We start from the raw sequence: 14254 nt of genomic DNA, 5'->3' as shown, positions 1-14254 counted from the left end.
TTTATTCACAGCCTGCTTCTGGTGTCATTATTTCTGTGATTCTATACACACTCTCAGAATCAATTTGTCTGTACATCCCCAATACGTAATAAAAAGCAACTGATACATGCTGTTTTCCTGTGCATGGTACAAAGCAGTGTACTGACAGATACACCTAAACGAGTGTGCCAACAAGTTTGCTGTCCTTGAGCCAAATGGCCTCTAACAGAGTCAGAGCCCTCACATAAAGCACTTGTTTTCTCATCAGCTTTATACAAATAACCAATTTCCAGGAGCACTTTCAGTTTTACTCCCTATTACTCCAAGCTCTCCCAAACCATATGCATTTATAACCAGCTAACAGGACAAAAATGTCGAAACATTAAAATAAAAGCATAAAATAAATGTATCTTGCTCCTTGCAAGGCAACTGCAAAAGTTGTATTGATGTCAGTATGGAAGGGAGAAGAATAGTGAAGGCAGCATGAGTTTGAATAGTAAAAAGAAAATCAATCTGAAGTTTCTCTAATGTTTAATGATAACAATTTTTCACAGCATTACAGAATGCGTCACATACAGTTGTATGGAGCATCTTTTTTTTTATTTTCCCATTCCCTACTGCTTAACATCTCTGAGACAATTCCACAGTCTGGGTGAGAAAAGAACAAGAGAAAAGTCTGTGTTCTATCCCTGCAAGCACAATGCCTTTCAACATGTGCTCAGACACACAACTAACGCCGGCTCCTGCAGTTCCTCAGCTCATTGATCAGCTCTTTCCTGCCTCCCTTTTCAGAGTATTACACCCTCTGCTTGTCTCCCTCTTCTTTTTCAATAAGCTTTCTGGTTGTCTTCTTCCTTGCTTCAGGGTATTCCCTTTTCCTTCTTTCTTAGCAACTTTAGAGCACCAGAAATCAGCAGACATCATAAAATGATTTCTAATTTCTTGGCAGAACTCAAGCATATATCATTGCCATGTTGTAGTTCTTGGATCACATTTTGGGAGACTGTGGCATAAACCAACATACAGCTCACAGCCAGTCTTCTGAGATACAATCAGTTGGTAATCCAAAACACCCCTTTGCATTAAACCCTGTGATTAACCCATGCATACAGGGCACATCTGGGTTAATTTCAGGGAGGCATTATCTATGAATTTTAATTAAAGTGATATCTTGAAGCATAATTTATCAAGTGAACTCTATTTTTGGAAACTCCTTCTCCAACCTATAGCCCTTATGTTCTGATGTCAAAAAATCTAAAACCTGAAAATACCCAGTCCTTTCTATACTTCCGAATGTGAAGACTATCCCCATTTGGTAAATACCGTCCCTCATAAAAACTTTGAGTCACCTTTATCCTGTAAGTGCACTAGCACAGAAAAGACATTTGTTTTTTTAATTATTACTTGCACTATTACTTAAAACTTACAGTGGTCCAGCAGCACCAATATTATATGAATTACTTCTGTAAGATGTCATCAGTGAAGTCTGTACAGTAGATCTGTGCTATTTTTATGTCTGTACCTTTGAGAGCTCTTATTTACAAAGTACTAGATGCAATTCCCTGTATCCACTTAAGATGTCACATGGCATTCTGCTACCGGAACAAAAACCAGACCTGTTAATATTTTCATGCAATGGCTTGTATCTACACCATTGACTTTCATTTCAGGAGCCACTAGAAACAGTTTAGCCAACGTTAAGTGTCTTTTATTTTTCAGTCACTCGTTATACAGAGCAGTAAACAAAGTCAATTAAACTAACAACACTGTATCCAATGACATGACTCATTTAGAAAACTAAAAGCTATGTTCTCACGGGTTTATGATGATGCAGATGGAAGTTAGAGTATTTGAAATTAGTCTTCATCCTGACTTTGACAAATACTGAAAATTAAGGCATTAAAAAAATGCCAAGGAAACTTTCTCAAAAGGAAAAATTTCTGTTTTGACAGAAATTGCTTCATCTTGACATATTTATAATACAAAACACAGATAAAATAGAAAGATTTGTAGGAACTGTCATAGCAACCTGTTTTGATTTCATTTGCCAAACTCTGTTATGGAAAATAACTCATTTTTACAGTGTATTTTATGTAGTCTGCATGAACAAATCATGAAATGGAATGGATCCTAGTATCCTCTCTGAGGAATCCAGATTAGGATAGTGATAGCTGTATTCCCTCCACAACATATTATTGCATGTCCTACGATCATTATAGTTCACTAGACATCCCTTCAATATTTCTGAGCTGGTTCATTCATTTAATGAAAAAGCATTTGTCTGTTTTCTTTCTTTCTTTCTTTAAGGGATGTCTCATTCAGCTGTCATTCAAATATGAAGAAGGCTTTGAAAATGTAAATATTCCTGCAGTATCCTTCCCATCTGAGGTGTGCTTCATGTAAGGTATGTAAGGCCTTGATGTAACTCTTGACCCCATCGATCAAGAAGTGCAACCCTTTTCAGAAGTAATAATCTGAATAATTCAGTTTGAATGTGCGGAGTATTTTTGATATTGAAATCAAGACTTTTACCTAAACGCGGCATGTTAAATTTTACATGGAGTATTCTTTTCATGCTTCTCTTATTTCTCTCACTATTAATAGGTCCATTTTGTGGATTTTTGTGCTTCTCTTATTTCTCTCATTATTAACAGGTCCATTTTGTGGATCATATCTGTGGATTTTCAGAATGTCATTTTATTTCCGTTTGAAACTACATTCATCTCCTAACTGGAAGTGGACGAGCCTGTTGCTAGATAACTGTCTGCCTTCATAAGCCTATGTGATTATTCGCACTGGTCATGACAAACAAACACAAAAAGGAATTCTTTGTATCATTCTTTAACTGTAAATGAAAAGTGAGGACAGGGCAAAGGGGTGTGAAATACTCCAGGATTATTGCTCATGACTTATTCGTGTGTTCATATACTGTATGAACACATTATATTGTAATGTATACTGTAGATACTGTAGATGCGGAAAGATTTCTTAGTTGAAGTACATGATCTTTAGAAGGAAAAAAGTTTGACCCTTCTAAAAAAGTGTATTAACAAGACTGCAAATTGAGTCACAAGGTCCATTAAGATGCAAGAAAATTTCAGCTTGCAACAGACTGGTCACCACCAGTAGTGGCTCTTGTCATCAGCTTTCCATTGCTTAATTTTGTTCTTGATTTTTCCTCTTCTTTTTTCACTTACAGCTGCTGCTCCTTCAGAAAAATCAACTTTCTGCCGTTTTCATGATTCATGAAGGCCTGAAGGAAAAGACCAGAACCATCCATAGCCTTTTAATTTGTGACGCAGCCGACTAACAACTTCATTAACTTTCTTCAGGCCATGCTTTAGTTAAAAGTCTTTAGTGCATTTTAAAAGATGTGAATGGAAAGATGCTTCATCTTGGGCTTCTGTCAACAGAAAAAAAACACACACAAGAAAATTAGGGATTTTACATACTTCAAGATGTGGGAGATAATTTCTGTAAACATTATTGTGTCTCAAACAAAACTTGATTGTATCTCATCACGACTCTGTGCCCACAAGATGGAAAACCCATTTAAGTGATTGAATTTCTTCTGACAAAAACAACGTTTAGCAGGTAATATATCACAAGTATCTGTTTTATGCCCTACTTAAGTACAGACAATCTTTAATATAGTGCAAACCATAAATTATAAACAGAAGGAAAGGTTAATAAAAAGAAAAGCAAGTTTCTGCAGCTAGTCTCCTCTAGATTACCAAGATGCAACGTCAGATATGGATATTCCCAGTCATGTTTTGTCTACTAAAAGTCTCAGGAAGACAACAGGAGTTTGTATAATAAGGCCTGAGAAAGGATCAGAATTTAGCCCAATACTTGCAAACAACATTTCAGAAAAGCACTATGATTCAGTGGAGGAATCCAGCAATTTTCACATGGATGAGTGAGGACCAGACAGCTTTCCATCCCACCTCGTATGTACAGAAAGCACAACAGCATGTAATAATTGAAAAAGCAGAAGGATGAAGATCATAATTTCCCTGAAGTGAAGCAAAACCATTGGCTGTTTTCTTCAACAGAGGAATACTTAATGAACTGCATTTGGAGCCCTGGCAGCACAGAAACACCTTCTGTTCCTCTGACTGAAAATTTCGAAGAGAGTCATTCTTTGTGATAGTTATTGGCATGTGGCTATTAATCCTTCTCCCTAAACCTTCCCGTGGTTAGGAAAAGAAAGGAATTCCAGAGACAGAGCAGTAATAGAAGACAAGTTTATCTAGTTCTGCAAAGGCATGAGCCAAAAATACATCCTGCAGTTTTTAATTTGTGCATCTTCTGCAGGGTTCCTCTACCACCTCCTGTCCCTTCTCTCTTACTCTCAGGCCAGCTCCCTCCTTCGGTTTCTCTCTCACTTGCCTTGTTCTCACCCCTCACCAAGACATAAACTAAACATATACCCTGTGAACATATGAGCTACATTATCTTACAGCTTGCAACATAATTGTTTCTCTCTAATAAGTTTAAGTCATTGAAATACACAATGTTCTGGCATTGTGCAGGATTCACAGTCATGGACAGATTTCCTGTTGTTTTGATGCTGTGTGCAAACATAAGAAAATTGAGGTTGTTTTCCAAGGAGCTAACAACAGCAGCAGCACAAGACATGAAGTATTTACAAACAACAGATGGGAAACAGCTAGGTGGTGGTGGTCAACATGGAAATCAGCACTCACTGCTTAAGAGCTGCTTATCTGATCAAGATTTCTGTAGGAGAGAAGAGCTTTAAGATATAAACCCCAAGTTTTCCAATGCAAGTATAATTAAGAAAACAGATGTAGAGACAGTGAGGCAGCCTTAAAGAAGTCAAGTGAATTACTCAAGGAGGCTTGAGGAAGAGCTGAGAATTTATTTTCCTGCGTCTTAATTTATGAATCTTATAAATGTGCGAGATTTTATCACATTTGAATTGAATATTCCACAGTTTGTGGCACATTCTCTGAGCATATGCAAGATTAAAAAGCCCTTCTTTCTCTAGCCCCCTTTCAAAATACAGAGATGAAATAAACCTACCACACGTTGCCCTTCTTGCAATTAAATGATGAGAGATCATAAAATCACAGCCTGGTTTGGGTTGGAAGGGACCTTAAAGCTCATTCAGTTCCAACCACCTGTCATGGGCAGGGACACCTTCCCCTAGAGCAGGTTGCTTCAAGCCCCGTCCAATCTGGCCTTGAATAGCCAGGGATGGGGCAGCCACAGCTTCTCTGGGCACCCTGTGGCAGCGGCTCAGCACCCTCGCAGGTAAGGACTTCTGCCTAAGATCTAGTCTAAATCTACCCTCTAAAGGCCTCCACAAACCCCTGCTAACAGGTGGCATCAACTGTAGTTCAAAATTTTAACAAAATTTAGAGTACATTTCCATGGTTTTGAGAAGAAACCAGTTAAGGGAAAGGCCTTATAAAAGTCTGCTATGAAGATCATTAATCTAGTGAACATCAGCCTGACAACAGCAAAGAGCAGGTGGCTTTTTTTGTGTTTTTGTTGCATTTTTGAAGTCAGCTTTCTGAAAGAAGTGAAGGGAGTAGCCCCATTCTTTCAGTATAAAGAAGTAGATTGAAAAACCTCCTGTGTTTTCTTCAAAACAGACTGCATCTGCTATGTGCCTTTTAGCTGCTTCAGAGGTACAAGTCAGGGTACATCCCTGGATGCTCTGACTCGCAGACGCTTTTGAGCCAGAGAAAACAGTCAAAAGGTGTGGCAGAGGGCATGGCAAGCAGGAGATTCTTTGTGTCAGAGCCCACCTTGCATATGACTCCTTATACAATACCCAATTTAAATGACCTGCAGGCTGTGAAGGTTTTGTTGTTGCTTACTGTGCTGCTCACGCTAATATCTAGCACGGAAGTGCCTCATCGCAGAGAAGGAGCAAGAATTATTTGCAACCCACTGCTCAAGCAAATGTGCCAAAAATGAGATACCTAAACCAAAATACAGGTATCTAAAATACCTATGTAAAAGGTACCCGAGTATGTTCAGGGACAGTGAATGATTTTAGTCAATCTCTGTGTATTTATGTGCACCCAGTGAATTAAATTCGAGAGATAATGTTTTATTAATACAAGGCATCGAAATATCTTTCAGAATGGCATGACAATCTCTCTTCAGCATAGGCAGTGAACTATCTACTTTAAAGAAACAGTTTGTCTTTAAAGATAACTGAGCCTAAAAGAAGCTTAAAAGTATTCTAGGTTTCACCTGCAGCTTTCAAAGTCTGCTTGAGTTGCCCAAGAGATACAGATCCTCCTCGATTTCTCTCCTTTAGATAAGTTAACTGATTATTTCTGTTAAAACCCCACTAGTTTTAGCTTTTCTATTGTCAGAAATACTTGTCAATAAAGCAGAAATAGGAACAGGGGATCAGGATTATGTAGTGAAAGAAACAAAGTCTACCTAGACACAAAGAGAGATTGAGATAGTAACAGAGGAAATAAGAACTCAAAAAAGTTCATGTTCTTGGAGCAAACAATTGAGACCATTTTTAGCAATAATCTCTGTTCTGCCTGAGAAAAGCTGAGCAAAAGGTGTGGAGGGTTTGTTTTTTTTTTGTGTTTATGCAGACCCAGTGCTTTAACAATATGCTGGAACAAGGGGGCTAACTCCTGCTGTGGTACTTTCTTGAGAGACAGATGTAAAGATACACTTTGTAATACTTCAGGGCATGGATTAACCTATTTTAAGACTGAAAACATGTCAAATAGTAAGTCTTACTGAATAATGTGATATTGAAGGGTATTTGAATGCTAGGAAAAGAGAAGAAAATTGAGAAAAAGAACTAAATGATATGACAGATATATTATAGGAAAAGCTTAAATGCCCAGTAATTAAGACAACTGTGGGGGAAAAAAGGCTAAATTAATTGTTATGCAAACAAAAAAAAAAAAAGAAGAAAGAAAAAAAGCTGGAATTAGCATTAAGCTATAATACTGTGATTATATCTATAAATATATTCAGTATAATTTTAGATCTTCCCTAGGTGTAAAGTCCTTTTGTATGCTCTATGGAGAACACGTGTTTGTATGGAGAACACCTGTATCCACAGCTATTGCAATAGTGGGTAACAAGTTACTATTTGATTGCTACAGATTCAAATGGCACATAGAAGAAAATTACTTCCAGTAGATTACATCATGGCAAGGTACCTGTTATCTAATGTTGTCATAAAAATGAAATTAAAATAAAAAGGCTACAAAGGTATTTGATTTAGAAAATCAAGTTCAGATCTGACCAGGCATCAGTAAACAGGTCACTATTTGAAAACTGGGACTGCCAGGTGCTGAAATTTGCTGTGATACCCTTCGAACCAGCAATCTGCCTATATAACCACAAGTGCCAACATGCAGTTCCTTAAGCAGAGGAACTTAAACCCCCTTTGATTTCTGTCACTTTTTATCCAAAGGATCACACAGCTTTGAGTTCTTTAAAAGAAGCAAAGAGCACTGCACTTAGAGGACCTAAATGTTCATTCTGCCATGCAGTCTCCACCATGTAAATACTGCACATTGTCTACTACCTTCTGGTTGACCACACCACTTCTAGGTCCTGCATTAACACCTTTCAACAATGAGACGACTCATTTCCTGATGATCTTTTATATAGAAAAGGACTACTACACCTAGAGAGGTGACAGGACAATTAGACTGTTTTCGTGGCATATAGTGGACTAAGGCTGTGGGATGCTGCTTCAAGAATCCCAACTCTCCCAGGACCTTAGCCCATGTGTATTTATGTGTCTCCAAGTGTGTGTTCTCTGAACTTCTACTTCAATGAGCTGCACTCTTAGCAAAACCTAAAGTGAAGGCAACTTTAGCCAACTAGTTACTCCTTGAGTAACTATGTATTGCAGAACTCAGCACGAAAATTGTCATGAAAGCTAAAGATTAAATGGCCAACAGAGACCAGGCTCACTGATGAATGTGAAACATGGACTCTTTGTATTTTTTGCTACACTTTTTGCTCTAATCATTATTTTCAATGCACATGCTTAATATTTGGGTTCTATTTTGTGACAGACAGTTCCACAGCCTGCACAGAACCTAAAAAAACATCCACCCATGTTTCACTTAAGCAGAATGGTCTTTTGGCCTGTTTTGCTGATCAAAGGGACCAATATTTCTGATGCTTAGGTGATGTCTCTTTTCTACATGTATCTGAATGGTGGCAGTTGCAAGCATTTGTTAGGAACAGTTAGTCGATCTCCCTTGGCTGGTGAAAGCTACATTAATTTACAGAGCAGCTTAGCATCTTAATCTTGGTTTTAGTAAACAGTGGTAACAAGTTCAGTTTTCTTCTTCTCCTTTGAGACAACTAGCAGTGATAAAAAAATAAGGGTAGTTTTAAAAACTGGTTAATAACCTAAAGGAAAGAAAGGTATGTCTAAACAGTGGACAAAGCCCTCTTTCAGGATCATGAAAGAAATGTAAGTTCATACAGTTATTCCAGATTTTCAGATTTCTTCATAGCATTCTGGCAGAGCTCTCAGCAGCAGCCCAGCAACCCATGTCCTCTGTCTTAGATAAAGTAATCTGGACTAGGCAGGTAATCTGATTTGTTTCTTAAATTGACACACTTTAAACAGAAACACTCATAGATAGCTGCATGAGTCCTTTGGTTTGAATTTACAAGAGATGTATTTGCAGCTTAGGGAAGAAGTTGTATCATTTTTCATAATCACACTTATTTACTACTTGTGGTTCTTATATATACACCATAGCTCACGCTCCTTTTGTCAAATGCCTGGAGAAACTTAGCTGACTTCCAGTTAATGGTGTAATGCACTGTGATAAAGGGCTGGGTAATTTGCTATGTTCTGTTTGGGAACCTTGCTTGTTTCCATTCATTTTCACAATAGACTAGCCAGTTACAACAAAGAAGAACCAGCAATCTAAGACATGGAGCATAGAAAAGAAGTCAAGAAACCAAAGGTCTGTAAGTAAAGGTTTCCTAACATCACATGGCTCCATTCAATAGCATGGGAAAGACGATACCTAGAAAACTAATTTGATGCAACCTGAAAGCCTGCGGAAGACACAAACTAAATGCCTAGTTTGCCGTACAGCAGTAAGTTACACATCGTCACAAAGAGGAGGTCAGCCTGTGTACACATGCAGAATAGGTCATGTTTCAGTCCTAAAGGATATCACGGGGTTAAAATAATTCAAAGTATTTCTGTATACTACTGACTGTGACTACTTACATCTGTTATATGGCTGTACATGATGAATCCAAACACATTTAAATTCATGTTTAAATAACCTCTCACCTAAGAAATGTTTTTCCCTACTTCAAACTCTCCCTTAGACTCCCCTGTTGTGCCTTTCTAGGGGGAATTAAGGTTCCAGTTCAGCTCCTTTCTTCATTTATTCATTGCAAAAATGAATAGAGAGCCTGATTATATTTTTTGTTAGGCTGGGGAAGAGAGAATAAAAAGACTGGCACCTACTGCCTCTACTTGAGGCCTAACAGATACCTGTACTACTCACATCATTCCCTTACAGGCTGAAGCAGGGACATTGTTTTGGCAAGTTCCCTCTGAGACTAAAACAGGCAACAAAAGGTAAAAGCACTGAAGAACCCATCATCCTCCTCTCCTTGTTGGCTCCGAGTTTACGTAGAAGCTAGGGAAGCAGATGGATTCCACAAGAAGTGTGTGGAACAACGGCACGTCAGTGGGATCACACTGCCTCAAAACAGCAAAGTCCCTTCAACAACACCTACTCCATAGGGATTCTTCACCAGCAGGGCTTACGGGACTCCAGGCTCAGAGATTCTGGAACGGGAGGGTGGCAGCATGTTCCCCCCAAAGGAAACAGCAGAAGAAGATGCTGCAGCATAGCTAAAACCTTTATGCTTGGTAAGATTAGCAATGCAAGCGATGTAAGAGGAGAAAGAAAAGCGCAATGCTTCGCAGAGAGGGACAAAACCTTGCATTTGGCGCAGGAAAGAAAGCCACAAGCAAAGTTGATGTAGCTTAAGAGGAGAACCGAAGTTCTTGGAGTCAGTCCTGATGGTACACTCATACATCAACCACCTTTCCCCTGCGTAGCATCTGAAGCAGCACAAGAGATGATGGACGAGAATAAATCCCCATGAGCTCCCCCCAGCTCTTTGTCCGCCAGCCTCTTCTGTCACAGCCTCCAGCGCCGGGCCCCGGCGGAGCCCCCACTCCTGGGCGCCGCCTTCCCACACCCGCCCTCGGCCTCCTCCGCCTTACCACCCGCACACCGTGGGCGCCCCCCGGGCACCGAACCGCACTGACGGGATGCGCCATACCCCCAGCCCTCCCCCGGGGCCGCTTCCCAGAGCCCCATAGAGCCCGCTCACCAGCGGTGCCCTCACCTCAGCTCAGCTCGGCTCGGCTCGGCTCTCCACCTGCCGCCGAGCATCCCAGGTTTACCTCCGAGCCTTCCCCGGCCCTACACCGCAGCCGCCGCCCTGTCCCCTCCGGCCCCTCGGGCGCCTCCTGCCAGCCCCACTCCCCTCCCCTCACACCCCTGGCCCCTTCCCTCCCCCGGTAACGCTGTCTCCATACTCACAGCAACTGCGCACTGAGGCGGCCCGCAGTCGGCCTGTAGCCCGGCCGAGCCGGGGCCGGCGGCGGCAGCAAGGCCTCCCCTCGCCCGCCGCCCCCTCGGCACGCAGCCCCCCGCTCCCGGCCCGGCGGCCGCCGGTGGCGCAGGCGCGCAGCCTCCTCCTCCCCTAGTGGCTGCCGCGGGGAGGCTGGCGGCCGCGGCGGCAGCGCCCGGGTCCCCTCAGAGCGGCTCGGGCCGGCGGCGGGAGGCGGGCGGCGAGGGCGGGTAGGCGGGAGCCGGGGCCGGGCGCTGTGCGAGGGAGCCGCGCAGCCCAGCGCAGCCAGCCCGTCAGTGACCGGCGCTGCTGGGGAGGAGGAGGAGGAGGCGGCGGCGGCGGCGAGAGCTTCTCCCACCCCCACCCACCGAGCCGAGGTGAGGCCAGGGCAAAGCATCCTCCTTTCTTCCCCTCGTCCCTTCCTCCCTTTCATCCTCCCACCCCCCATCTCCCCGAGCGCCTTGCTTTCATCCTTCTTTCCTTATGCTCCTTCCCCCTGATCTCGCCTTCTCCTCATCCCTCCTTGCGCTTCCTGGTCCTCCGTTTCTTTCTTCTCTCCTTAGCCACCTTTCTCCACTCCGCCCCATCCCCCAGACTCCTTCTCCCCGTGCACATATTTCGCACCCACCAGAAATAATAATCACGCTGCCTTTTCTTCCCCCCATCCTTTTCTTTTCTTTAACTGCAATTTTAATTCTTGCTCGGTAAAAGAGGCAGAGTCTGTCACAGAGATAATCCTCCTCCTTTAAAGAATGGATTTGAATTAATGGTCATTTTGTGGTGTGTGTATTATGGGAAGAGGGGGATTAGATGTAGGGAAGAAAAGAAAGGGTCAGAGGTGTGGTGTTTCACTTATTCACCTATTTGCCTAGCATCACTTCGAAGTGAAACCTAGCTCTGTGTTATTTTAAGTCCTTTTTTTATTGTTTTACACGATTCTCCTTTCTTCAGGCATCAGAGGTTTCTTCCTCCCTTTTCTCCATCCACTGTGTGTCTCTGTAATTTACAGTGGCTGCTGCTGCTCTGATTGCCTGATGGCAGGGAAGGGGCGCGGGGCTCTGCGGTGGGGAGGGGGTGTCGTAGAAAGCAGCTTCCTCCATCCCTTCCCTTTAGGCCTCTTGCAGGGGCTGGGACCTCTTAACCACCCTCATCATATCCCACCCAAAACGTGCCAGCTTGCAACCAAGGATTTGCTCCGATGGCAAAGAGCTAAAGTTTAAAACGTGGCTTTATCTTTTCCCTGGGGCTGGTGAAAAGCTGCATAGATGTTGGCTGAAAGGTGGTGCCCAAAGGGTCTCATTGTGTGATGTCTGAAGTGGAAGTTTTGCTTAGATGTGGTGGTGGGGAGCGATGTCGCTGTTGCAAGACTTCCCCGGCTGCTTGCCCATAGGGAGTTGGTGTTGTGGGTGCTATGGGGAGCATCCCTGTGCCTTCAGTTTGGGAAAGTAACTTTTCCATCTTTATGACAGGGTGTAGTGTGAGGAGTAGGTGGCACGCACCTGCTTCTCTGTAGGTTGGAAGGGTGAGCGCACTCCCTCGTGTCTTGCCGGTTGTGTGCGGTGCCTGTTTCCTTTTTAAGGTGATGCTCCGTCAGTTGAAATGATCATTTGGTGGCTGTGTTTCTCCCTTCATCGGTTGTGTAGTGGCAGAATGTTTATTGGATTGTTAGCATGCTTCAGATGCTGTCAGCCTCTTTAAGCTTCCGTTTGCTGAATTAGAAGTTTGTTTATACTTTATCGGGATAGATATGCTCCAAACCCCCTGTTATTTTAGAAATCTATGGATACCCCAGCAGCCAATACTACAGCAAAACTCTTATCAGCCTGAATAATACCAAACCACACGTTATGCATTATTTTGGCGTGTATTCTGTAAGAAATGTTGATTCTGTTCACTTGTCAAGATTGCAGGGAATGCCGTGTGCTTGGGAGTATGAAGTAGATAAGTAGCATCCACAGGGGTAGTCTCAAATGATGTTGCTGATGCAAACAACAGCTTTTGCTGGCTTTGTGGCTACTACAATGCTGCTGGTTTTCCCTTTTACCTACAGCATCTATGATTGATATCATGTATTGTGCCAGGCTTTTTATACTCCAGGTCAAACAGAATTCTTTCTAGAGGAGAAAAAGTGTGGATGTGAAGGATGAACTTTTGCACTCGATTGTGTAAATCATTGTTTACAGCTGTGCCACCTCAGCTGTGTACGAGATGGCTGTAATTCCATTAATGGGCTCTGCTGATGACAAAAGCCTCAACGGGAAAGCTCCAGTGTCACTTGAGCCCTTGAAAGGAAATGCAACCTTAATTTATGGAGATTTCTTTTAATATTAATGTTCAGCATGTACGGTGCTACCAAAATGCCTTTGAACACTGGAAACCAAGAGTATTCATAGCCTGAGACTTTAAAGCCAAAGGAAGCAATTAAATCTGCTGCTCTGACCCCTTGACTATTACAGCCAGTTGGATTTTATTCAATTACTTTTGAGTGCAGGAACTTGCATTTGGCTGAAATGTATTTTCCAGAAAAATTGGAATTTTGATCGGAAGACAGTAAGAGGTAGAGAATCTGTGGTTTATTAAGTTATTTGGCTTCAGCTTCCAGTCACTGGCTAATGGTGTGCTTTCCTCCACTATGCTGAAGAGCTCGAAGTACTTTCTTTACCATGGAGGTATTTATTTGCTGTAACTCAGTATCCACTTTCTTTTTTCTGTTAGGAAAAAAAGAAAGGGGGAACTAAAATTCTTTATATTTGTCACTGCATGCATTTTCCTCACAACTCCATTTCTGTGTTGGTTTTTTTTTTCCCTCGAATCCACTTTTTCAGTCTTTCTGTGAAAACGTGAGCTGAGTACAGCCTGGTTTAAATATTACCCTGGTAGTGTTACTCTGCTGGTTCTACATGGCATTTCCATATGAAACCTCCACCTGCAGCACTGTGTTTTGATCGCAGTTTCACTGGGTATGCTCACTGGGGCAAACCCTGTTTCTTTCCATGGGAGTTTATCATTCATGGCTTTTATAAAGCATGCTTTCTTTCTTAGCACAGCTTGAAGACACCCACCTGGTCACTTTTTGTAAATGATTTATCTTCCTTATGTAGCATTCTGTCTATTTATACCTTGGGCAAATTTTGTCACAATTGTGTAGACTTACAAACGATTGGAAAGCTGTTTTGTGATAGTGGCTCCACTTTTGGGGAACTCCATGTTAATCTGTGTTATGTTGTGATGTGTTCTTCTCTAAAGCTGCTTTTTTTTTCTTTTTGAGATGTCATTTAACCAGTTCTTTACCTGCTTAACTGGTGCTATTTGGTCATCAGGCTATTACAGAACACCACATCAAGTACCATGGAAGTTTATACATCTGTAGTGGTATTTGTACCAATTGGTAATAGCGGTTGTATCAAAGAATAAAACCACACTCTTTTAAGAAGATCAATGTTCATTGATTTTTCTTCCTATTATTTGTTACATAGCTCTGATGTATCTGTTGAATCGCGTATATTTTTTCTTAAATAGTTGTTCTGCTCAGGACTGCCATCCTTACAGCCTTCCAATGCCTGTAAACATTGATTCAATACTCTTTTAAGAGTGCAGTTGTAACATGAGTGTTCATTCAGACTTCTGAAATTTCCCTGGGAAATTCATGGTGGTGGGATAGAAATCCCCTTGGATG

General features: G+C 41.9%; 1 protein-coding gene across 2 annotated transcripts in view; it reads left to right on the top strand.

Moving 5' to 3' along the window:
* The first annotated feature begins 10817 nt into the window (after positions 1 to 10817).
* CTNNA2 (catenin alpha 2) overlaps positions 10818 to 14254 on the top strand; it is a 510177-nt gene continuing 506740 nt past the window's right edge. Inside the window, exon 1 of one of the 2 annotated variants that reach the window (XM_065661830.1) lies at positions 10818 to 10955. The gene's annotated coding sequence lies outside the window, so the exon portion shown is untranslated. The remainder of the gene's footprint in view (positions 10956 to 14254) is intronic. The other variant, XM_065661839.1, reaches the window with a different exon arrangement.

The sequence above is a fragment of the Lathamus discolor genome, chromosome 1 (genome assembly GCF_037157495.1).
Source record: "Lathamus discolor isolate bLatDis1 chromosome 1, bLatDis1.hap1, whole genome shotgun sequence".
In the NCBI taxonomy this organism is placed as follows: domain Eukaryota; kingdom Metazoa; phylum Chordata; class Aves; order Psittaciformes; family Psittacidae; genus Lathamus; species Lathamus discolor.
This window is presented reverse-complemented; position numbering and strand designations above follow the sequence as displayed.